The following is a 27597-nucleotide window of genomic DNA, read 5'->3' as shown; positions in this document are numbered from 1 at the left end:
ATTCATATCTAAGTTCACAGAGTTTCCAGAGGCATATTGCTTAGGAAGTGGATGCCACTACTGCTTCTAAACCCGTCTTAATCTGGGAGCTCCACCAAACACTGTCCACCATCGGTAAACATGATGGCACTTGACGCACCAGTGGCATTATGCTCAGCATCTCAGCAACCCCGAGTTACCTCAGTACAGCAAACTGACAGACCATTGTTGTAGCACTTAGAATGTTAGTCCCAAACACAATTAACTCTAAGCCTGAGGCTGCTTTACACATCTGCCTCCACATTGGAGACTTAGGGCCCATCCCGCTTTTAAATACCAACACCCTTCATCAAGTCCTGTTGACTCAAAACAAGCAGCTTCCTGCCCAGAGCTTACTGTTGGCTAAATATTGCAAATCCAATCAGCTCACACACAATTGTGAATTAAATTACATTTAAAAAAAACCCAACCACCAAACTGCTCACACCTAACCCTTAACCAACACAAAACAACCCACCTTCAAAAATCCAACCACTTCACACATATAAATGTGTGTGTGTGTGTGTGTGTGTGTGTGTGTGTGTGTGTGTGTAATGTGGTGGCAATTAACTGAATTGGAGGAAATCCTCCAATTGTTCTTCTCCTATGGAGTACTTCGTGGAGTCAGACTGCATGCCTTCGGGATTGTTGCACTCTTTCTTGTCACTAGGCCACTGGTGCTATACTTTTATATATACAATATAGTCTATTATATAAAAGGTCATGGCACCAGAAATATAATTGCTGATGTCTGATGGATCCTGGCTAAAAGCAGGGAAAATCAAAAGAATGTATGTCGATTTGTGTTTTGACAATACAAAGGCATTTGTGTGTATCATAACAAACTACAGCTAATACTGAGAAGAAGAGAGATACCAGAACATTTAATTACGCTCATACAAAACCTATACCCAGACCGAGAAGCTGTTGCCAAAACAGAGCAAGGGATTACTGCATGGTTTAAAAAAGGTGTGTGTCAGTGTAATATCCTTTCTCCATACCTATTCAATCTGTAAACTGAGCATATAATTCAAGAAGTTGGATTCAATGAAGAAGAATGTAGCATCAGGATTGGAGGAAGACTCACCAACAACATGCATTATGAAGATGACATAACTTTGCCTAATGAGGAGGATTCGAAGTGTTTCCTATAGACTAAAATCTTGAATATGGATTAGATTCCAATATCAAGAAGACAAAAAGTCTTACCACTGGACCATCATGATACATGGAGAAAAAACAAATTGTCAGCAATTACATCTTTCTTGGATCCAAAGCAGTCCATCAGGAGATGTACTGCAATAGGAGGCCACTGTCAAGGATCTCAACAAATTGTTGAGGAGAAATTGTGTCAGTTTAAAGACTAAGGTGTGCCTGATTCAAGCCATGGTGTTTTTAATACCTTACTAGGCATCTGAGAGCTATACAATGAATAAGTGACAAGAGAAGAATCTGTGTATTTGAACTGTGGTACACCTGAAATGATGAGGATGGCACAGGGTTCAGATCTGTTGTTCAAGGGACTGCTATAAGTCATATTCTACTCTGTAGCACCTAACAACAATATAGTCTATTAAATGGGCAATAAACTATATGACAAAGTTTGCAATATTGTGAGAATTATCAAATGAGGCTATATACAAATAGAATTACGCGAAGCTCACTCTGAAGTGTTCAGAAAAAGGTGTAGGTATAATAAGTTGGTTGTTGTTGTTGTTATGTGCCATCGAATCATTTGCGACTCATAGTGACCCTATATATAAGAGCCCTAAATGCTGTTCTATCCTGTGCCAACCTAGCCATCTCAAACGCACTCATTCCCATAACTCCACTCACAGAATCGATCCATCTCATTGAAGGTCTTCCTCTCCTGCGCCGTTTCTCTACCCTGACAAACATGATGTCCCTCTACAAGGACCAGTCCCTCCTTGCAACATGCCCCAAGTATGTCAGATGAAGCTTCAGAATCCTTGACTCCAAGAAGCATTCCTGCTTCACCTTCTCCAGGACAAACCTGCTTATTCTTCTAGCAGTCCATGGTATATTCAACACTCTTCTCCAGTACCACAGTTCAAAGGCATCAATTCTCTTCTTATCATCCCTAATCACTGTCCAACTCTCCAATGCATAGCACATAATTGTGAAGACTATAGCCCGGATCAGGCGCACCTTAGTCTCCAGCCTGATGTTGTTGCTCTTCAGTACTCTTGGGAGGTCCCTCACAGCTGACTTTCCCAAAGCAACCAAATAAGCTGGTTAGTCTATATTTTTTCTTTGATATCACTAGGGAGCTCTGGTGGCCTATTGGCAAGAAACCCCTAGTGGCAATGCAGGTCCAAAGGCATACAGTTCAAGACCACCAGGCATTCCATGGGAGAGGGATGGGCAATCTCCTCCCATGCAATTAACTGCCTCTGAATACCTGCCAAATGGTCAGCTATGGGTCAGTTCTGACTAGAAGATACATAATGACAACAACAACATTAAGGAGAATATGTCTGTATTAGTCAGAAGTTGCCATACCAACCAAGTACACCATTTCTATTCTTTTTTTTTTCTTTTTGCATTTGTTTTTCATGCACATGCAATTAAGCTGAATGACTCTGGTGGAGGCAGCTAAGAATATGGCTTTAAGCTGCAAAAGTCTATCTGGACCAGCTATATAGATTTCTCATTTCCCTTAACCCACACTCTGCCCAAATACTTTTACCTAAGGCAAGTTATCTGATCTGGTTTAAAACCAAAACTGCAAGTGTCATGGAGATGAGTAGTGCAGTCTGCATTTAGTAGGAGGAACTGCACAATTACAATAGGTTTGGTGTGAACACAACAGAACTAATGAGCTGGAACCAATAATTAAATCTAATATAGCCTTAAACTAGAAAAGATCATTTAAAAAAAAGGTTAAGACACAAAATTTTCTAGAAACCAAGTATTGTCAAGCAGTTAAAGAAAATAAGTATGTTTAGCAGAGTAAAAAAATAACTTCTCCCAAAGTAATTGTGTTGAATCACTTAAGCACCTAAGCATGAATGATGTCAGAATTACTCAGGTTGTTGCAGAAGATTGAAGTAACAGAGGCATATTCCATCCCCATCTAAAAGGCAAGTCATGCATTATCATTATCCATGTAGTTTTGAAGCCTATAAAGCCTGCCAGATATAAAGCAATGCTCATCACAGTGCAATTCTGCTAAGATTGGCACTTTTAGGGCCAGACAGCAGCCATAAAATGCAAACGTATATGATACACTCAAGTGCCATAATCAAATCTAAGAAAACAGGAGCAAAATAGTTGCGATTACTCCTTAGTTTCAAGCAATGTAATATTTCTTTAACTCAATAAGGAATTTTAAAAAACCTCAAATGTATTCATCAAGGATGTAGATAAATAAAATTCATATTTTTATCATTAACATACGGTTTATTTCACCAAATATAATGGAATATATGCATGCAGTTTATGGGAAAACATCCTTCCTCCAGGGCACTACTTTTCCCTGTGGAATAGTGGATTTCCATGTCATCACCTTGGATAATAAATATAAAAATAAAGCTTATTCCATAGCCTTCAGGCTCTGGCAACCTAGTGAACAGGAGTTGCACTGCCAACCCCAAAGCATGTGGTTTAAATTCACCAGCTGCTCTGTTGCAGAGAGATGGGTAATCTCCAGTATAATTACTTGGCTCTTAAAACCCCTAGGGGGTTCAGTCATTTCCAACTTGATAGTATAAACAAGAAGAATAATAACAATAACAGACTACATGAAGAAGAACATGGTATCATACCTGGAGGAAGATTTATTAACAACCTGTGTTAAACAAATGACACAGTCCTACTTCCATAAAGAGAAGAGGACTTAAGCACTTACTGAAGAAGGTCAAAGGCTACAGTCTTCAATATACTTCTTAACGTGAAGAAAATAAGTCCTCACAACTAGACAATAGGCAATGTCATCAGAGATGGAGAAAAAAATTGACGCTATCACCAGTTTTATCTTACTTTCATTCACAATCAACACTCAGGGCAGTCTCCTCTCACTTCATTACTGTCAAGTCGGAACTGATCCCGAGTGATCCTCGAGTGGGTCTTCAGAGGCTGTAAACTGCATGGGAGGTACCTGTCTATTTTTCGCTACTAACCTTTTGGTTTGCAGTTCAACTTTCTTATTCTCTTGGCCACCAGAACTTACTCCCATAGTAGAAGCAATTCAGAAATCAAAAGAGATGCTGCAGTGGGCAATGTGCTGCCAAGAACCCGTTTAACAGGATAAACAGCAATGATGTTAACATAAAGACCAGCGTGCCTGACCCAAGCCATGGTATTTTTCAATTACTTCCTATTCACGTGAAATCTGGAAAATGAATAAGGAAGGCTAATGAACTGATGACGTTAAATTATGATGTTCATAACTTCTCATGAGTATTTTTCTCCGATGACAGCAAAAATTGTGTAAAGAAGAACTATGAATCCACAAAGCATAAACTATTATCAGTATCTTTACATAAACTGATTTAGGACACTTAACAACAGAATATTTTTCAGATTCAATGTTAAAATAACATCAGTTTTTCAATTCATAATCTTTGCAGTATTAGATGTTTCTATTTAAATATCTTTGAACAAAAAGTTATGAAAAGTTGGGCCTTTATATAAAATTATCTATTTGTCAAAGATACTATGAAATGTAAACACAGTATTTCATTGGTCATGTCTAGACTCACTGTCACATAAACTCAACAAAAAGTAAAGTATACACACTAATAACCAAAGGAGCCTACTGGATTTCTTAGTATTGATTTAGTATAGATTTTGGGAGTGACAAAGCAGGTATTATGAAAACCTAAATGCTGCTCTCACCTTAAAGTCTCCCTTGGCAATACTTATTCAGTTGATTCTTACTACATTAATTAACATTCTGTAAGCTCCAGAGACACAAAACAATATTTAGTATAATTAAATGGAAAATTAAAAAAATATTTATAATTAACAATAGACATAAAATCGCTACTGTCTCTAAAATATGTTAACAGGGATGTTGTTGTTAGATGCCGTCAAGTCGCTTGCAACTCACAGCAACTCTATGTACAAGAGCCCTAAACCCTGCTCTATCCTGTGCCAACCTCATTGTTTCTGACACACTCACTCCCACCACCCCAATCACAGATAGATCCATCTCATCTAGGGTCTTTTTTTCCTGTGCTGTCCCTCCACACTCCCAAACATGATGTACCTCTCCAAAGAATGGTCCCCCCTTGCAACTTGTCCAAAGTATTTAAGAGGAAGCTTCAGAATCCTTGACTCCAAGGAGTTGCCCAGCTTCACCTTCTCCAAGACAAACCTGTTTGCTCTGCTAGCAGTCCATGATATATTCAACCCTCTTCTCCAGCACCATAGCTGAAAGGCATCAATTCTCTCTCTAGCATCCCTAGTCACTGTCCAGCTCTCTGATGCATAGCATGCTAATGTGAAGACTATAGTCCAGATCAAGAGCACTTTCGTCTCCAGCTTGACGTTGCTGCTCTTCAGTACTCTTGAGAGGTCCCTGACAGCTGACTGTCCCAATGTAATTAGTTTCTTGATTTTCTGGCTGCTGTCACCAAGAATGTTGACTGAGATAGAGTAAAAATTAAAACCAGACATTTTAAAAACATTGCAATATTTCATTACAATTGCCTGAGTAAAATGTTCCTATTTCAGTCATTACTTATTTTTGGATTAATAGTAGCTTCTTCTAAGGTATTATTCCTTCTTTGTCCATTTTGTACATGTAAACAACCATTTAAAAAACAAAAACCTGCAGAGAAATGGTGACAACTCACAGCACCCCTTTTAAGCCCCTCTGTAAACTTCTATTTAACGTTAAAATCTTAGTCTTAACTGTAAGATGACTTATTAGCTAGAGCTATGGTATTTTAGTTTGTTCCAAGTCTATCATCGTTCTTCACAGGGGTTAGAAGACCCTCAAATTTACACTATAAAACATGACAGAAGTCCAGAACAAAGGCTGCATAGTGGAGTGGACTTGGGAGGAGAGATTGTATAACAATGGAAGAATTTTTCTCCTTTCAAAGAGAAGAGCAAACTGGGGGAGAGGATGGGTAGGGAGAAACGTGCAACAATGAATAAACAAATCCAAAGTCTCTGTAAACTTCCATTAAAATTAATAAAAATTTTAAAAAAATGGGCTCACTGTTCTAGGGTCATTACTTTAGCTATTAGAATGTCCACTGTGTTACTATTTTGTATTTTACGTACTCTTTCCTTCTCTTTTCTCAATCTCCTTGGCTCATTCTTTCTTTTGTCTCTCTTTAGTTTTCTCATGAGTCATGATTTGCAAGGATATCTGAGTATAACGTCAGAGAGATTTATTTTAACTTTGTACTGGCTTCTAATTATTGAAATTCTAGTTATTGAAATCCTCTTGGGAGGATTCATCTGCATCCTAAAACATTAAAAGAATAAGCTAAACAAGGTGGTTCTAAGAAAGCGCTACACATTACAAGAACCCAGTGTTAACTCATTCTTCAAGAGAGTAAAAACTCGTAGCAAAGATAGCTTAAAAGGTCAGAATAATAAGACCAATATAGACAGACTACGGCAAAAATGGAAGGAGTCAGGCATAAAACACTGCAAGGGAACAAAAATCTGAAAATGTAAGGAAAGGAAGTTAAGAAAAATAATATTAAACTTGTTCATAAAAAGCCATACTAGGCCAAATGGGAAAGGAGCTTTGGTGGCTGAATGGTAAAGAGTTCAAATGTCAACCCAAAAGTATGAGGTTCAAGTTCACCAGCAGCTCTGAGGGAGAAAGGTGGGAGTCTATGTGATTTAAAGACTCTAAAAATCTGCTGGAAGATGAGCTAGGAGCCAGTTCTGACTCGACACCACATAACAAGAGCAAATGGGAACTAGCAGTCACCTAAGACACTTCTAATGAAAAGATTTCTTTCAAAAACTCTGAAATTCATTGCCATCACGCTGCAATTGACTCACAGCTGAAACTCCAAGGGCTTTTCAGAGGTTTCAAACTGTTCAGGAGGAGAGAGTTCATTCTTTTCCTGGGGAGTTGCTGCATGGATTTGAACCACCAGAGAGGTGTCACCTCTGGACGAGCAGAGTAACAAGCTAAAGACTCCACCCCAAAGATCCCCTAGAGCTCAAATAATTTTTAAAATACCCCTACTATTAATATAATAACAAATTACATATAGATAAAAGCTAGTACATTGATGATAAATGTAATGCATATGTGTTGTGCTTCTAGCCTAAAGGTCAGTGGTTCCAATCCATCAGCTACTCCTAAACTAGGAGAAAAATTGTCTCTTTTCCTAAACGGCTTATAGCCTTTGTCATGCAATGCAGGGTCACTATGAGTTGGAATCCACTCAATGGGTAAGACCATAATTTTTTAAAAAGTCAACACAATTCTTTCTCTAGTCTAAGAATGACCGCATGGTAGAAGAGCAGATAAAACTATTAAAAGTGAAATATGTTTTTAAGTGGTTAGTTTAGCATTTCAGGAAGCATTCTAACCAAAACTTCCCTCCACTATGAAGAATGGAATTTTGAATTTCCTTTTAAATTAATATAGTGGATTTAAAATTTTTTTTCTGGCACTATTCATTTTTCTCTTTTGAATTTTTTTTAAAAGATATTTTATATTGATTTACATACAAAATTTGTATAGACTGTGTTTCACAGTCTCCTTCATTCACATTGTGTTTCAGACAATCATTCTCAAACATTATCTGGCACTATTTTTATCTTGTTGAAAAGAAATGAAAAATAGTGAAGCAGTATATCAACAGGGAACTATCAGAAAATCAAACTGGTCAGAAGAGGCTGTGGAATGAGATATATTGTTACTGATATATATATATGTTGAAGGCACAGAAACCAGAAATACATTTGTGTGTTGTGTTTTATTTAATATGCAAAGGCTTTTGACTATGTGGATCATAATAAATTATTGATAACATTGCAATGAATGGGAATCTGATAACCTTTCACTATATCCATATGAAAGCTGTACATAGAACAAGCAGCAGTCATTTAAATAATGTAAAGGGTTAGATGTTATTGTTATCAGATGCTGTCGTGCTGACTACAGCGCACAGTGACCTTATGAACAGATCTGAACCTTGTCCTATCCTGAGCCATCCTTACCATCTCTGATGTGCTCCAGTCCATTATTACAGTCACTGCGTCACTCAGTTATATTGAGAGCTTTCCTCTCTTTCTCTGATCTTTCACCATAGTCCTTTCTAAGGAATGACCCCTCCTGATAACATGTCCAAAGTATGTAAGATAGTGTTACCATCTCTGCTTCTACTATCTCTTGGTTCTACTCCCTCCTCTAAGGTAGACACACTCGTTCTTTTAGTCCGTGGGATATTAAGCACTTTTCTGCAACACCACAGTTCAAAGGTATCTGGTTTTTTTCTGGTATTCACTATACAATTTATGGATGTATAGGAAGCAACTGAAAATACCTGCTCAGAGGGATGGAAGGACATCCCAGGAGAGGAAGACACCAGATAAGATGAATTGATACAGTAACAGAATCAGTGAAGCTCAGGACAGTGCAGGCTCCAGATCCGCTGTACATAGAGTCACTATGAGTCACATGGGACCCGATGGCACATAACAAGGATCAGGTGGTACACATTAGTCCTTAAGCTGACATTCTTGCTCTTTAGCACCTTGGAGTGGTCTTTGATAGCAGCTTTTCCCCATAGCAACACATCTTTTGATGTTTAACTCTTGTTACCATGAATGTTAACTGTATCCAAGTAAAATGAAATAGTTTGCAGTTTCAATCTTTTCTCCAGCTTCAACGATGTTGTCTATTCATCCAGTGGTGAGGAATTTTGCTTTCTTGATACTAAGATGTCATTCACATTGAAGGTTGCAGTCTGTGCTTTTTTGCAACACGTGTTTCAAGTCTTTTTCACTTTCTGCAGGCAAGGTTGTGTCATCTACATCATGCAGGTTGTTGATGAGTTTTCCTCCAATCCTGATGTCACTTTCTTCTTCTTATAGTTTAGTCTCTTGAATTATTTAATCAGAATACAGGTGAAATAGGTATGGACAAAGGCTATAACCCCGATAAAACCTTTCCTAATTTTAAACCATGCGGTGTTCCCTGGTTGTGTACAGACAAGTTTTTTGGTCTATGTACTGATTTAACATAAGCACAGTTCAGTGTCTGGGAGTCTTATTTTTCTCAGTGTTATCCATAATTTGCTATAATTTACACAGCTGAAGGCCTTTGTATAATAAATAAAACACAAACAAACATCTTTCTGATAGTTTCTGTTTTTAACCAAGATCTATCTTATATAAGCAGTGATACTTTTTGCTTTAAGGCCTCTTTTGAATCCAGCTTGACTCTTCAGCAAGATTTTACTTGTATCTGATATTCTTGATATTGTGCAATATTTTCCACAGACTCTTGGATCACTCTTTCTTGTTTTATTAAAAAAATCAGAACAAATTTAGATTTTCCCCAGTCAATTGGGCAAACAGCTTTCCTTCAACTATTCTTTGAAACATATACTGGTATTTTATCAATTTTTTTTTTTGCTAATATCTTGAGTACAAATGGAACGTCTTCCTTTTTTAGCTGTGGTTCTTAATCATATGATACTTTATCAACCAAATATTTTTTATACAGTGACTCTATTCATTTTTTTTCCATTTGCTTTTGATACTTCCTGCATCCACAGAATGCTTCTGTGTTGCCGCTCAAAGCTTTAATTTTTTCTTCAATTCATCGAGGTTTTGAAATTCTATGTGGGATTTTTTTTTCATTATGGTTTCCGAACCCCCACTTTTGGCACATTTTGCTATTTTAAAATCTGGAAAGGTGTACATCAAGTTTGCATCCTTTCACCACATCTATTAAATTTATATAAAGAGCTAATAATCTAAGATGCTGAACTATATGAGAAAAATGTAGCATGAGCATTACAAGAAAACTCATCAACAGGCTCAAGTATCTATATGACACAACTGCTTGCAGAAAATAAAGAAGACTTGCAGTACTAAAACAGCTCAAAGATTATTATCTTCAATCTGGATTACACCTTAAAAAAAATCCTCAGAACTAGGCCAATAAATAACATCATGACTAATGGATAAATTATTTCCTTTAACTTTGACTCATAACCACTGGTCCCTGAAGCAGTAATCAAGAAATCAAGTCATGTCTTGTATCATCCAAGTCTACTACCAAGGGCCTAGCTAAAAAAGTAAAGAGCAAGGATGTCGATGTGCGATCAAAGGCATGCCTGACCCAAGCCATAGTATTTTCAATTGTTATACACATATATGAAAATTGGAAAATGAATATGTAAGGCCAAAGGAAATTGATGCCTTTGAATTCTGGTTCTGGCAAAGAATATTGAATATATCACGGGCTTCCATAAGAACAAATAAATCTGTATTGAAGGAAGTGTGGTCAAAATGAGTGTATGCTAGTTGTGAGGGTAGTAGGACATCACATGTGCTTTGGGTATTTTGCCAGGAGGAACCAGTAATTGGAGAAAGACATTATGATTGCTAACGTAGAACTTAGTTGAAAAAGAGGACGATACTCAATGAAAAAGACTGACAAAGTGGCTGGCTGTAGTGGTAAAGTATTGGACAGGATTTTGCTTTGTTGTATGTAGGGTTGATATGAATGACTCTAATCATATTATTTCCCTAGGCAACAAGGTCTGCCTGTATTGGGTAAGACTATACGTATCTTCAAGTTCATACATACAGAGATCACCAGAGCTGAGAGGATGTATTGATTTACTAAGGTCCTGGGAACCCAAAATAAGGGTAGCTGTTATTGTTGTTGTGTTAGATGCTGTTGAGTCAAGTAAGACTCATAGCAACTTTAAGAACAAAAGATCTGAGCCCTGTGTTATCCTGCGGCATCCTCACACTTCCTGACACACAAGAGCCCATTGCAGCAGTCACCATGTCAATCCATCTGGTCTTCCTCTCCTTCACCAACCACCCACCATTCCCAGCATCACATCTTTCTCCAACGAATAGTACCTCCTAGAAACATGCCCAAGGTATGTGAAGTGAAGCTCTATCATTCTTGCCTTCAAAGTGTTCTCTGGCTGCACCCTCCCTAAGACATATCTGTTCATTCTGTTGGCCGACCATGGGATGTTCATTGCTCTTCTCCAACACCACAGCTCAAAGGCATCATTGTTTTTCCTGTCATCCTTATTCACTGTCCAGCTGTCAGATGCATAGCAAGTGATCTGAAAGACTATGGCCTGATTCAAAGGCAACTTAGACCTCAAACTGACATTATTACTCCTCAATAATCTGGAGAGGTCCCTAACTGCTGATTTTTCCCAGTGCAATGTGTCTCCTTATTTCCTGACTGCTGGTATCAAGGACATTAATTGTGGATCCAAGCAAAACGAAGTTTTGAAAAAACCCTATGAAAACAAGGGTAGAATTAATTATTAGTCCAATTGGTCCAATCTTAGGACTCCTCCTCATGACTGCTCTCACTTTCTGTCCTTGTAACAGAGCTCTTCTCTTGGAACTTATCTGCTCAGTATATGAAAAATAGAAGGGGGAAAGGAGAAACCTCTTACTTTATGCAAATGTTATACTTCTCAGGTGAATCCTGAATCAGAAGGTTCTACAGCCCTCTTAATGTCACTTCTAATTTCAAATGTAAAAAGATTAAAAAAAAAAAAAGAGTAACCAAATTATTTATCCTCTACAACCCCTTCAACAGGCTGAATGCCAAGGATAAACCACATTTTCTTTCATTTTTGTTCTTTTAAAATAAGTCTTTTTTTAAAGATAATTATGTTGTATGCAAAGCTATTTTGCAAAATGTATGAAAACTGGGGATCTTCACTTATCGGCTATACTAAAATCTTTTGAAATTTAGAAATGCATGGCGTATTTATGAGAGTAACAAAATAGAGGTCATAAAATGCTTCCTTTTTAAGAAACTAAAAACAGCAAACTAATTCCAGATATGCAAATTCTGCAATTACATAACAACGCTTCATTCTGCAACTCAAACAGAACTTAATTACTCTTTTATTTTTTTAAAAAGATACCCTTTTATCTTATGTTCTCATTATTACATAGTAAGCAAAAACTCCAAGCAGAATTTAAACTAGATGTTCACTAATTTCCCTCTTCTCCACCAACCTGCCTTAGTTTTAAAAAGACCCTGTTAGTTGTTTTCTCTTTTCCCTATAAACTTCTCACATGCATTTGTTGTATCACTTTTCACGTAATTAACTTACATATACATTTCTTCAATAATTTGTGAAAGTGTGAAAGACTGAAAAGCAGTTGGATTCGTGTTTTAATCTACATTGTAATGCAACCTAAAAGAACATCAGCAACACACTGAGTGTCAGTGGAGTTATCTTCCCCCTTCCCCCTCTTCCAGCATCAAACCATCATTTTCACAAGTAGTTAACTCCTAAACTGAAGCATGAGATTGCTAAGACCTCTCAGGCGGCTTTCACTTGACCCCAATTCTTTATTTGTAATATCAAAGTAGATAAGGGGGAAATCTGAGGGGCAAATTTTTTTAAAGGGTTAAGAAAGCTATTTAAAAGTTGTTATTATTTTAAACTTTGAGAGGCATTTGTTATGATCACTGGTGTGATAAGTTCTTATTTGCTCAAATAAACGTGTTGTTACTGGTTACCATCAAATCAGAACAGACCCACCACGGACCCTCCAGGGGCGTTTCAAATATATTAAATAGCACAAGAGGAAACTACCCATCTATCTTCTGCTGCACATTTGGTGGATTCAAAGCACATATCTGTGGGTTGGCAGTACAATTCTTTTGTTTGTTTTTTTTTTTGCAGTACAATTCTTAACCAGTGAGGCACCAGAGCTCCCTCAAATAAACTAGCTCTTCCTTAATGCTTTTGTTTTACTGACTCAATCACTTTTTTTATAAAGGAAGCTCTGGAAGGCCTAACTGGTAAGAGGAGTTGTACTGGTCAACCCTATGGTAGATGGTTTAAATCCCCAGTTGCTCTGCTGAAGAAAAACAGATGATTTCCTCCAATGTGACTTATAACCTCTGAAAACCCACAAGAGGGTCAGCTATGAGTTGGTTTCTACTTGACAGCACATAAGAATTTCTTTAAATAGTCTGGTATGTTTATAGATATCACAACTGTGTAATATGAAAAGATGTTGTTGTTATGTGCCATTGAGTCGCTTGTGACTCATTGCAACCCTATGTACAACAGCCCTAAACCCTGCTCTATCCTGTGCTAATCTCACTGTCTCCGACACACCCATCAGATTATCCCATTTCACTGAATCAATCCACCTCTTAGAGAGTCTTCCCTTGCGCCGGCCCTCTACCCTCCCAAGCATGATGTCCCTCTCAAAGGACCTGTCCCTCCTTACAACATGTTCAAAGTATGTCAGACGAAGCCCCAGAATCCTTGCCTCCAAGGAGTAGCCTGGTTTAACCCTCTCCAGGATGAATAGGATGAATCTGTTTGCTTTCTTGGCAGTCCAGGGTACATTCAATACTCTTCTCCAACACCACTGCTCAAAGGCATCAATTCTCCTTCTATCCTCCCTAGTCATTGTCCAACTCTCTGATGCATAGCAAGTGATTGCAAAGACCACGGCCTGTATCAGATGCACCTTAGTCTCTAGAGATACACCATTGCTCTTAAGTACTTTAGAGAGGTCCCTAAGAGCAGACTTTCCCATTGCAATGTTTTCCAGGCTGTTGGTGCCAAGAGTGTTGACCATGGAGCCAAGCAAACTGAAGGTGTGAACAATCTCAATCCCTTCGCCATAGCTTTTCAAAATACAGAAAACTATAGCCCTTGGGCTTTGGGTCATACACTTGTGCATATTTCTCTACTTTAAATATGAAATAAACATTTCAACTAAGACTTGTTTCACAAGACTTTTTCTAGCTATCCAACCAGCACATGTTTTATCTGAATCCTTGTGAAAATATCATGGAACAAGGAATGTTAGCAGTAATTGCGGGTTAATAGTGTCAGAACTGGTTAAACAAACATGGTGACATTGGCATGGCATTTTTATACACTAGAAAGGAGTCCATGGGTGACAAATGGTTAAACACTCGATTACTATTCCAACTAGGTCAAAAACCCTCCAACATCCCTTTGAAAACAGACTAAGCAATTTAAAAATATCAGCCAAGGAAACCCCGTATGTCACATTATTTGTGAAGCTGAATGGAGGAAGACTCATGGATAACCTTCATTATGTGTATGACACAACCTTGCTTCCTAAAAGTGAGGAGGCCTTGAAACACGTGCTGCAGAAGAAGATCAAATACTGCAGCCTTCAATATGGATTGCATCTCTATGTCAAGAAAACAAAAATTCTTACCATTGGACCAACATGTGACATCATGATATATGGAGAAAACATTAAAACTGCCAACAAATTCACCTTACGTGGCTCCACAATAAATACACTTGATACCAGCAGATAGGAGCTAAAGAGATGTATGGCACTGGCAAAGTCTGCAGACCAAGACCTCTCCAAATTACTAAGGAATTAAATTGAGGAATACTTACTCAGACCAAATCTTTTTAATAACTTGCTATGTTGCTGAGAGCTGAGCAATGACGAAGGATGACAGAGGGAAGAAAGACAGATGTCTCTGAACTGTAGTGTCGGAGGAGACTACTGAACATTCCATGGACCGCCAAAAGAACAAACAGAAATGTCTTGGAGAAGGTGAAGCCAGAGTGCTCCTTGGAGGCACGGATGAGGAAGCTTCATCTCACATACTTTGGGCATGCTGCTAGGAAAGGTTATTCCTTAGAGAAGGACATCATGCTTGGAAATGCAGAGGGACAGCAAAGAAGAGGAAGACCCTCAACCATGTGGATTGACACAGTAACTGCAGGTACAGGCTCGAGTATGTCAGAAATTGTGGAGTTGGCACAGGATAGGATGGGGTTAAGGTCTGTTGTTCAAAATAACTATGAGATGAGTAGTAGAGAGCACATAACAACAATATAGCACATGGGTCTCATTCTGTTGTACATGAAGGCTGACTAGATGACAGCTACAAGAATAACATCAAAACTAAGAAAGAAATACAAACACTAAGTATTAAAGGACAGATCAATGTCATGGTAAATTGTGAACATGGATATAGCAAAGATCAAGTCCTAACCCAAGGAGCTCTCAAGATTAATGTAAGACTTATAGCTGTGAATAAATAGTTACAAAGTATAGTACATTACGGTATTTTTCTCCAAACGCTCTTCCTTCCCCCCCCTCTATTTCTATGCAATAAAAATTTTTATAAAATATCGCACACAAAGTATCCCCAGTGACTATAAGATAAATTATTCATTCTTCTTATAGTCTCTCTTGTTCATCCCAATGTTTTTTAATAACTATGTGCACTAGAACTGTATATGTTTTCATGTTGTTGTTAGTCGCCATTGAGTCGAGTACAACTCATATCGATGCTAAGAACCACAGACCTGAACCCTGTCGTATCCTTTGTCTTCCTCTTCTCTCTGACACACTTGGGCCCATCACTGCAGTTACGGCTCCAACCCATCTTGTTGAGGGTCTCCTCTTTTGCTGGCCCGCCATCCTTCCTAGTGGGATATCTTTTCCTAGCAACATAATCAAAATATGAGACAAAGCTATATCATCTTTGCCTCCAGGGAAGCACTCTGGCTGTACTTTTTCCAAGACATATCTGTTTATTTATAACTCATAGAGATCCTGTTTTCTCATCATCTTCAAGATAAACAAGTGTTCAAAGGTTGATAAATGCTTCCGAGCACAATGTCTTCCATCATGCAATGCTCCAGAAATGACTTATGAATACAAATAAACACCTATATTAACTTTAAAAAGTGAACACATGATGAAAAGTAAAAAAATAACATGGGTTTCCAGAGTAGAAAATCCTTTAGTACCATACCCTCAAATTTAGGAATAATAAAGTCATTTTAATAACTTCAGGAAATATGACTTATTTAGATGCTGATTTAAAAATAAACTGAGAAATGACATAGGAGAGTGGGAGGCAAATATCTGGGAGCAAAAGGTAATTATAAAATTATAAAATTTAATATTACCTTTAAAAGAAACTAGGTGAACAAAAAAGATTAGAAAGTTCCATCTACGTAGATGTGAAATGCACCTACTCCTCACTTACCGATAATATATTATGCAACATTCTGCATTTATGACAATAGTAAGAAATCTACTATCTCACTATCTGGTAAAAATCGTATGTCTACATGGGCAGCACAGAGTCTCACTGTTTGGCAGATACATGATGATGTCATTTGACAGCAATTTAACAATGCCATTTGGAATCTATGTAATGATGTAGTCATCCTCTACTTATTAATCTGATATGGTAATCCTCCATTTAAAAAAAAAAAAACAACACATCCATTTCTGCACAGTTATCTGCTCTTTGGAAATTTGCCATGTTGAAAAGTCATGTTTCCAGGAAAAATATATACAAATATATCTTTTACTTCCTTACTTACATATACCCACCTTTCTGCCTCATGTGGTGGCCAATACAAAATAGTTCACGCTCTGACTCCTGCTGACTAATCTAATCTTTCTTACTACCAACTTCACTGCCTTCGTGACGTTCTGGCTCTAAGGTTCTGCCTTGTGAACTAACAAGTCTAGATTAACTGCAGGCTCTCTTTTCTTCATGTGTAAACTTTCATTTCTGTACCTGGCTCAGTCATTAGTTTGTAACACTTCTACTTACACTTCACATTTCAGGCATGTTCTCGACACATCCTTGCAACATCACTGCTATAGCACACATGATACAGTATACTCCTCCTTCCTCCTGAACTCTTTTTCCTGAGTATATGATTACTTTCATAGCTAAATCATCATTTAATCTATTATTCATAGATATATATGGATAAAAACAAACCCAAATAATTTTTTAATGATGTGTCTTCTCTATTTACACAGATCATGTGTGAAAACTAAAAAAAAAACCAAAAAAAAACCCCAAACTTTTTTATTTCTCAACTCTTTGCTATCTCTTCTATTTATTCTTACTCTAAGGTTCTCTAATAGTAGCTTTAGTTTGCAAAGCTGTCATTCATTGATCTCATTTCCCAAAATACAGACTTGGCCACATATCTTTTATCTTATAATTTACACAGTGTGTTCCTGGCATTTTAAGTTTTGTCATAAAGTGAAATTATCTACCATTCCAAGACTTATGATTAATACTCTATTCCAAATCTCTTTTCTAGATTGGTTACAACACTCACCTAAGCCAAATACAATGAAGTTATTCTCCACTTACACGTTCCTGACTTGGATTCCTGCAACCAATCACGTATAAGATTTAAGCCAGTGATAACTTCAATCTTTTCTACTACTAGTAGAATAATTCTTCTAAGAGGCAAAGCTGATCTTTCCTGTTTTACTTGTATTGTTTCAAATCCAGTACTTAGTGTACATGGACACTTCGAGTTTTCCCCTCACTCAGTATTATCTTGGAATTAATTCTTCTCACTCAAAACCTTACTCTCTAATCCTTCCTCTGAGATTTGATTGTTGTTGTGTACTGTAGAGTCAGAACCAACCCACAGCTGACCCTCTGTTGGGTTTTCAGAGCCAGTTAATCATATGAGAAAAGATTGTCCGTCCTTCTCCCACACAGCACCTGATGGATTTGAAATGTGTGGCTTGGGGATTTTAGTACAGCTTCTTGCCACTAGGCCACCGGAGATGAAAAAGCAAACCCACCCCTCTTGAGCCAATTCTGATTCATGGTGACCCTTTAACAGGTTACCAAGACTCTAAGTCTTAATAGAATGATGCTACCTCATTTTTCTCTTCTGTAACAGTTCAAGTAGGTAGGTTCAAGGAGCCTTCTCAAATTATCTCATTTAAAAAAAAAAAGTAAACAATTCCCTCCCTTCAATCATGCCTTATCCTTTGTGTTCTTTTAATAGAGTATGTATCAAATAGTTTTGTGTAGGTTTTTGTTTGGTTGTTTCATCTTATTTCTTGCTACTGGCCTAATGGTCTCAAAGGCACATGGTTTAAAACTACTAGCAGCTCCAAGGGAGAAAGATGGACAATTTCTTCTCATGCAATATACTGTTCTGTAAACTGGAGATTCAACTGTGGCCTGGTTCTGACCCTAGTAAACAGAACAATAACAACAAAGAACAAAGAATTGTAAAAACAATTACTAAATAAGTAACTCTTTGTTTGATGTCAAGTTGACCCCAATGAGTGGCAACCTTATGTACTCACAAGAAAATGTAACCTCTCTTTCAACATATTCTTGATTATTTGTAGATCAGATCACTGTGAGCTAAAGAGTTTTCATTGCCTTATTTTTTATTTTGGTTTTGCTTTTGTTTTTAAGTAAAATTTTTATTTTGTTAAAAAAAAAAAAAGAAAAAGAAACCAACCATTGACTTTTTCCTGCTGCTGAAATTACAGCAATAATTAATCCACTTTCTGGCCTAGTGGGTAAGGAGTTGCACTGCTGACCTAAAGGGAAGAAATGTAAACCCACCAGCTGCCCCACAGGAGAAAGATGGGTACTCTACTTCCACACAGTTTTAAGTCTCTGAAAATTTCCTGCAGGGTCAGCTAGCTATGAGTTGGTTCCAAGTTAATGGCTCACAACAACAACAACAATAACACAACATATGTCTAACAGTTTTACTAGAATCCAGAATATTCTCATGTATTGGGGGACCCATTTTCTCTCCTTTTTCTTATAGTGATGTCATGTAATTACTCTCAATAATGGAATCCTCCATATTGAATTTATTAGGGAAAATAGAAACTGTATGATTAGAGATGTTCTATTTCTTTGATGAAAACCAATGTTTCTATCTTAAGTTTTAATTCATTTTTTGGAAGTTAGCTTTATTAATTTCCTTAAAACTTATAGCAAACTATGTTTCCCAAAATAATAAATGTTATCAAGTTATTTTACTCTTTTTTTACTTAGGATTAAGGAAAAGACTGAAATTACGAAATGGAGTGGACAATAAGTATTTATCTAATTTTTCCCTTAAATAAGATGAAAGCATTATTCTTCTTGAATATGAGACAATGCTACTTCTTCTGTTCGAATCAGAATAAAAGTGCTGATTATTGTTATATGATTGGCGTCCTTTCTCCTATAACTAGCTTTATCTTTTAAAAGTTCAGGACTTCACTATGAGGATGATAAGATGAGAGCCAGATTCAGAGAGAACCATCTTTGGAGCCACAAGTCTTTTAAGATATGTTTTAAGTGGAAATTTTCCACATTTTTATTCTGCATTTACAAGGGCATTGTATTCAAGTGGCCAGGAACCAAGACACAGAACATTCTAAAATATTGCATTACTAACTCACATCTGTTCTTAATTTTCAGCTTCTCATCTCTGACTGCCAATAGCCATGTGTGCCCATTACAGGAATGTTTATGCTATGTGCACCTGGTCTGGAATAGCTCCATCACCCATATCTCTAAGAATTAAAAATAAAGGTCTCCATAATTATAAATGAAATACTAAATAGAATGTATAATGAAAGTCATAATGGATAGCCCCTCCATAGCAATGTCACTGAATTAACCTCTGGGAAGTAGGCTTTATTATCCATTTAGAAAGATGACTTGATAAAGTCATATTTTAGTTATACGCCATTTTGTTCTATGGTAAAGAAGTGCATTAGAAAACCAGCAAGCACGCCTATGCTCTGTATACAGGTGGGAGTTCTTACCTGTAAGGTCTGGCTGGGCAATGGCTTAGCTCAATGCTAAGTAAATTAAACAACAGCTTTGTCTTATGAGTTTATGAGCCCCTTAATTCCCAGGATAGGCAATCCCATCACTCCTCTAATACAAAATTAAATTTGATCTGTTTTTAAAGCAATCTGTGAGTAGTTTATTTTAAAAATAGATATATTTGGTTAAGCTTTTGGGGATCAAACTGCAATTTCATTTTCCAGAGGATCAGCTAATTGAGCAATTTCATTTACAAGAAAATGATCTCCGCACAGAGGAGGTAATGGATTTTTAAGTGGAAAATTATTTGCCTATAACTAAGTGCTGACTAAGAACCAAATATAAATAGGTAATGAGTTAATTATAAAATACAGACACCAACAGATTCCATTTTACCCTGAAGGGACATAATGATGCCTGAAGTAATGTTCATTCAGTATGTAGATAAAGCAAGAGCTTTTCCAGCATTCTATTAAAGTATTACCAAAACAGATTTTGTGTTTGTTAACATGACTAATTTAGGTTTATGCATGATAGAAAAGATGTATATACAGAGTCAAAAGTAGCTTTAAAAATTTTAAATTAGGAAGCGCTAGGAGGCATCGCGGTGGGGACCATGTTGCTTCCGAACATCTTGCACACTGGCACACCAGGGGTTGGAAAATCCACACTAGGCAAAGAGCTTGACTCAAGATCAGGACTGAAATACATTAATGTGGTGATTTAGCTAAGGAAGTCTGATCACCGGTTATCATGGAGTCTGGAAAGATGACTTCTCCCAAGAGCATGCCAAAAGATGCACAGATGATGGCACAAATCATGAAGAATATGGGCATTACAGAATATGAGCCAAGAGTTATAAATCAGATGTTGGAGTTTGCCTTCTGATATGTAACTACAATTCTAGATGATGCAAAAATTTATTGAAGCCATGCTAAGAAAGCAACTGTTGATGCAGATGATGTGCGATTGGCAATCCAGTGTCGTGCTGACCAGTCTTTCACCTCTCCTCCTCCAAGAGATTTTTTATTAGATATTGCATGGCAAAGAAATCAGAGTCCTTTACCTTTGATCAAGCCATATTCTGGTCCTAGATTGCCCCCTGATAGGTACTGCTTAACTGCTCCAAATTATAGACTTAAGTCCATACAGAAAAAGACATCTGGTGCTGCAGGAAGAATAACAGTTCCAAGGCTAAGTGTTGGTTCTGTTACTAGCGACCTAGTACACCCACACTAGGTACACCAACCCCACAAACCATGTCTGTTTCAACTAAAGTAGGGACTCCAATGTCCCTCACAGGGCAACGATTTACAGTCCAGATGTCTACTTCACAGACTCCGGCTGTAAAAGCATCAATTCCAGCAACGTCAGCAGTTCAGAATGTTCTGATTAATCCATCATTAATGGGTCCAAAAATATTCTTATTACAACTAATATGGTATCATCACAAAATACTGCCAGTGAACAATCTAATGCATTGAAAAGAAAACGTGAAGACGACGACGATGATGATGGTGATGATGATGATTATGATAATTTGTAATCTAGTCTTGATACATGTAACATACATGCTTGGTCTTAAATCTATTGTACTGAAATTAAACATGCATGCTGGATATTTTCAATTTGTCTTAGAAAACTATTAGCATTTAATGAGTGAATACAATTCTTTTCAATTGAGATGTTGGATTTTTTTTTACTAGAATTACAGCTTTTCATCAGCCTTTAAATGACTAAAATAAAGATGTCAACAATTTTAAAAAATTTTAAATTAAAACATGTAAAACTGTTTTTTCCTTATATTATAACGAACCAAATATGGTCAAAGATTCCATTAGAATGAAATATTTAATAAGAGAGTATATTGGTTAGCCGACTTGAAGTCAGTGTTAGCTGTGAAGGGGGAAAGACCCCTTATTTGACCTTTAAATGTCACTTGTGGATCCTATCTATCATGCTTAAAAGGCCCATTACTATAAATTTTTTAAAATCCACCAAGGGTTTGTGAATTTTAAATTTAAAATTCCATAATGACTTTCAAAAGACTAAGACATCAGGGAGGACATAGATGGTTGCTGGTTTCCCTGAAGCCACTGTGGTCACTGTGGGACACTACTCCTTGTCACCTGAAGCCTCTGATGCCGTCCACTCTTCCTGGTCTCTACCACCTGCTTCTGTGGGGCCCAGGATCTGCTCTCAGGCAGGGATGCCTCCCAAGAACTACCTATTACCCACAGTCTGTGAAACAAGTTCATAGCCTCCCTCTCAAGTTTTTTAAAAAAATAAACTATTAGTTAATTAAGAAAATATTGTTCAGGGAAATAGAAGAACATTTCCTCTTTGAATTAATAGCAGACTTAAGGTCCTTTTACTCTATGACCATGTGCCAAACCAAGCAACAATGAAATGCAAAATGTAGAATAAAGATTAATTCCTCCCTCCTTAATTGTACTCCTTAGAAGAACAAACTACAAGGTAGTTTGGGTGAATATAGATATTAGTAGATACACAAAGACAGAAAAAGAGAGAGAGAAATATTTTAAAAGATTTATAGTCTATATACATGAATGCTCTCACATGACTTATCATTTTTTCCAAATTAATTTTTTAAAAATGCCACAATTTAACTCATTGCTGTTGAGTTGGAAGTGACTCACACATGACCTTCTAGTAGGCTTTCAGAGGCTATAAATCACATCAGAAGATACTGCCCATCTTTCTCCAGCAGAGCAACTGTTGGATTTAGACCATGAGCATTCTAGGTTGGCAGGACAACTTGACCACCAGAACTCCCCCAAATGAGATTACTTATATATTGCTCTTCAACTCATTTTAAACGATTAAAAAAATTTCAAACCACCAAACCTCATGGCTATAGGTGATCCACAGCAACCCTACAAACAGATCTGAAAGTTACACTATCCTTCACCCTTCTCACAATCTCCGAGAGAAAGAACTTCAATGAGATGGAAGGATACAATGGCTTCAACAATAGATTAAAACATAGCTATGGCAGAGATGACAGATATTCAGGCAATGCAATGTTCTTCTGTCCACAGGATCACAAAGAAACAACTTGAGGGCACCAGATAAGAACAAACTGGGGCAGTAGAATAAACTCCCGAATAAAAGTGAAAACATCAAAGGATTCTGCGACTCTGACCTGTAAGGAGTGCTGGTGAGATAGTCCGGAGAGAGACACACTGCTTCCCCAGAGACACTGCCTCTGCAGTGACATCCACTAGAGGCACCACAGGAGAAAAATGTACACTTCCTTTTGTGGGATTTACAGTCTGAAAAACCCCTGCAAGCTGAGCTATGGGTTGGTTCTGACTCGATAATGAGTTTGGGTCTTATTGATGTTTTTAAACTGTAATTAGGAAGTGAGATAAGACTATTCTTCCCGCTAAGTCAGGACTGGTTAGAAACATTATCAATAATTGCAGACCAAGTTTCAAGACAAGATATTAGGAAATGAAACAGACTTGTGTCATATGGAATTATTAAGTCCCAATTTATAACATTCAAATGGTAAGAATTTAAGTTGCAAATTTAAGTTTAACGAGTCATCTCACTACAGCTCTAACTGAAGCAAATGAAACCCTTTCTATGGATGATTCTCTACCACTTCTGTGTAAATTTGTCACAATGGAGGTCTGTGTGTTATAGTAATGCTGCAATCTAGACCACAGGTACTTGAAGTACTAGCAGCATCACTCTTGGTAGACAGATTATAATAATGCTTCCAGACTAAGACAAGGAAGAAAAGCCTGATTAACTGCTTATGAAAATTGTGTCTGTGAGATGCCTTTGACAACTCTGACTCATAGCGACTCTATGAGTAACAGAATGACACTGCTCAATCCTGTGCCATCCTCACAATTTCTACCACACTTAAGTGCATGGTTGCGGTCACTGTATCTATCCATCTCCTTTATCCAGTCCTCTCTAGTCCTCAATTTTTCCAAGCATGACATGTTTATCTAAGGACTGGTGCCTCCTAAAAACATGCTCAATGTATGCAAAATTAAGTCTCACCATTCTTGCCTCCAAGGAGCATGCTGGCTACACTTTTTCCAGCACATATTTATTTGTTGTTCTGTCAGTCCATGGTACATAAAATACTCTGTCAATATCACCATTTATAAAGACATTAATTTTTCTTCAATTTTCTTACTCATTGCTGAACTTTCACATGTAAAATAATATGACTTGGGTCAGAAGCATGTAAGACTTCAAACTGAGCGTTGCTTGTTAGCACATTATAGAGGCCCTTCACACTAGATTTGCCCAATGCAACATGCCTTGATTTAATAATTTCTCGTTCCAAAAGTGTTAAAAGTAGACCAAAGTCAAATTAAATCCATGTTACTGAAATCTTTCTTCCATTCATCATGTTTCCTACTGTGCCAGTGGCAAAGATTTTTGTTTTCTTGATGCTGTAATGTCAATTGTGTTGAAGGCTAGATACCTTGTTATTCAGTAAGTCCCTAATGTCCTCCTCACTTTGAGCATGCAAGACTGTATCATCTACATAATGTCGGCTATTGATGATTCTACATACATCTTCATATAGTCCACTTTCTCAGATGATTTCTTCATCACATAAATTGAACAGGTGTGGAAAAAGGTTACAACTTTGATACATGTTGCTGTTATGAGGCATCAAGTCGCTTGTGACTCACAGTGACCCTATGTACAACAGCCCTAAACTCTGCTCTGTCCTGTGCCAATCACACCGTCTCCGATACACCCATCCCGATTATGCCAGTCACTCAATCAATCCACCTCATAGAGGGCCCTCCCCTCCTGCGCTGTCCCTCCACCCTACCAAGCATGATGTCCCTCTCCAAGGACTGGTCTCTCCTTACAACATGTCCAAAGTATGTTAGATGGAGCCTCAGAATCCTTGCCTCCAAGGAGCCACCCAGTTTAACCCTTTCCAGGATGAATCTGTTTGTTTTCCTAGCAGTCCATGGTACTCTCAATACTCTTCTCTAGGACCACAGCTCAAAGGCATCAATTCTTCTATGTTCCCTGGTCACTGAAAACTTTGATACATACCTTTCTTAATTTTAAACTACTCAATATTATCTTGTTATTTTTGAAAATTGCCCCTTGGTCCGATGTATAGATTTTGCATGAGCACAAATCAGTGTCTGAGAGTCCCATTCTTGTTAATGTTATGCATAGTATTTCTTTTTATTATACAAATGTTTTTGTATAGTCAATAAAACACAGAAAAACATCTTTATGCTATTCTCTCTTTTCAGCCAAGATCCATCAAATATCAACAATGATATCTTGATATCGCTTAAAAATCTATTTGAATATTTAGATTTCCTTGTTAGTATACATGCTTCTAGTTATTTTTTTAAATATACAAAAGTGTTTACTTGCATGTGGTTACCAATGATATTTATTATTCAATAATTTTCACACACTGCTGAGTCATCCTTTTATAAATGGGAACAAATATGGATGTATTACAGTTGGTTAGCCAGGTAGCTGTCTTGCAAATTGTTTGACCTAGACTGGTAAGCACGTTCTTGTGCTGTGTCTGTTTGCTGACACACCTCAGCTGATAGCCCATTAATTCCTGGGGCCTTATTTTTTGCCAGTGCCTTCAGTGCATCTTGCTCTACATTCAGTGCTACTTATTCTTGACTACATACTACTTCCTGAGTTGTTTCAATGGTCAACAATTTTTTTTTTTTGGTACAGTCACTCTGTGTATCCTTTTCAAATTATTTTAATGCTTGTTGCCTTATTCAATATTTAGCCCATATAATTCTTCAATTTTGGAGAGACTTGAATTTTTTTCTTTAGTTCTTTTAGCCTGAAAAAATGCTGAGCATGTTCCTCCCTTTTTCAGTTTGCTAATTCCAGCTCTTTGCATATTTCATTATAAATATAAATTTCTATATAATATTTCTTTTGTCTTTTTTAGTTGCTCTTTGACATCTTCTGTTTACTTTTCTTACTTCATAATTTCTTCCCTTAGTTGTTATTTCTCTACCTTGAAAAGTAAGTTTCTGATACCCATCTTGTTATTTTATTTATTTCCTGTGTTTAATGACCTTGTGCTTTCTTAATATCAAATTCTTGATATCACTGCATAATTCATCTGGTCCTTAGTCAGTGGGGTTCACTGCATCTATTCCAGGCGCATCTAGTCTACAGATCATATCTAGTCTTCAGATCGTTTTTCATTTAGAAGCAATAAACTCAAGGTTATAGTCTGGCTTTCAATTTTCTTTCGTTTTAATGTCAACTTGCATTACTGTAACTGATGGTCACATCCACAATCAGTTCCTGCCCTTGTTCCGTTTGCTGATATTGGACTTCACCATCTCTTTCCATAGATTCCAATAAGTGAAGTTCACGTGGCTAAGCTTCTCTTAATGGATTGTTTTTTTTAAGTATTTGCAATGAATAAATCACAAATCATACAAAATTCTATCATGTGATATGTAGCCTCATTTCTGTCATGTTAGTAAAATTATTCACCTACCAGTCTTTCTTCGTTTCTAAGTTTTGTATTCCAGCCACAAAGTAATGCATCTTTATTGTATATTCAATGAATTTCAGAAATCTTCAATTTCTTAAATCTTTGGCTGTTGTGGGTTGTGTATATATTTGAATAACTGTTGTATTAACTGGTTTCCCTGTATGTGAACAAAAGCTCAACAAGTCTCAACAGTAAGTTATCCATTAGAAGCGTCTTTACCCTCAATGGAAGGAGCTAGAATTACACAATTATTGAGTCAAATATACCAGCAACCAGGAAGATGACATGGAACTAGGCAGAACTTAATCCTTTTGTAAATGAATTCACTAGGATTTAGAACCATCTTCATGGAAATAACAAAAACATTGTTACTTCGCAAATGCAGAGCACTCTACACCAAAGATTAAAACACAGCTAATGCTGTTTTTTAAGCCATGTATAGCTGACCCTCCAGAGGGTTTGCAGAGGCAGTTAATCACAGGGAGGAGATTGTCCTTCCTTCTCTCACAGAGTGGCAGGTGGGCTTGAGCCACATGCCTTCAGGATTTCAGCACAGCTACTTGCCACTAGGCCACCAGAGATCCTTACCATGAATAAAACAAAGTACTGTAACAGAATATAAAAGATGTGAAAAACATTTCTAAAAAGGCAAAACACAGAAGAAATAACATTCTCAAAACTACAATCAATTATCACAAAAAGACTAGTAATAACTTAGTTTTAAAATAAAGACGTTGAAAAGGATTTTATGAACTGTAAAAATTGTAACTCAGAATAACAACAGATTTGAAAAAATTGACTCCAATATATAGCAATTTAAAATGAAAATATCAACAAAGAGCTTAACAATAAATAAGAGTTAAACAGAACGAGAGAATTGGATACAAAATCTAAATAAATTATCTATTAATACAAAAGAGATTACTAAGGTTTGGAATATATAATTCTACTTATTTCCCAGAAGAATGGAAAAAATTAAGACTACCAAGCTGTTTCACAATCATCAAATTTGCAAAGATGAACTGAAGTTGGAAGATACCACTACAGGCATAATAATAGGAAAAATGTTGACTTACAGACAGACGGCAGGCTGAAAAATTAGTGCAATCACTTTGGAGACCAATATGACAATATTTAACAAATCTCAAGATGTTTAGCATGTGGACCAGCAATTTCATTCCTAGGTACATACTACAGAGATGAAGGGAAGTATTAGCAATGACAGTACGAAAATTATTCATTGTCCAGAACTTTCTTGTATAGTGTAGGACATTTAACTTCTCTTGATCTT

At 37.0% G+C, this 27597-nt stretch overlaps 1 protein-coding gene and 1 pseudogene across 1 annotated transcript in view; one reads left to right on the top strand and one right to left on the bottom strand.

The window, feature by feature from the left end:
* LOC102856777 (chromosome unknown open reading frame, human C8orf34) overlaps positions 1–27597 on the bottom strand; it is a 429483-nt gene that overhangs the window by 280955 nt on the left and 120931 nt on the right. The gene's annotated exons all lie outside the window — the stretch shown is intronic.
* Positions 20546–21338, top strand: LOC102867479 (annotated as a pseudogene).

The sequence above is a fragment of the Elephantulus edwardii genome, unplaced genomic scaffold (assembly GCF_000299155.1).
Source record: "Elephantulus edwardii isolate Elephantulus edwardi_28Jun2011 unplaced genomic scaffold, EleEdw1.0 scaffold00008, whole genome shotgun sequence".
NCBI lineage: Eukaryota > Metazoa > Chordata > Mammalia > Macroscelidea > Macroscelididae > Elephantulus > Elephantulus edwardii.
Note: the sequence above shows the minus strand (reverse complement) of the source record. Positions and strands in the feature narration are given on the sequence as shown.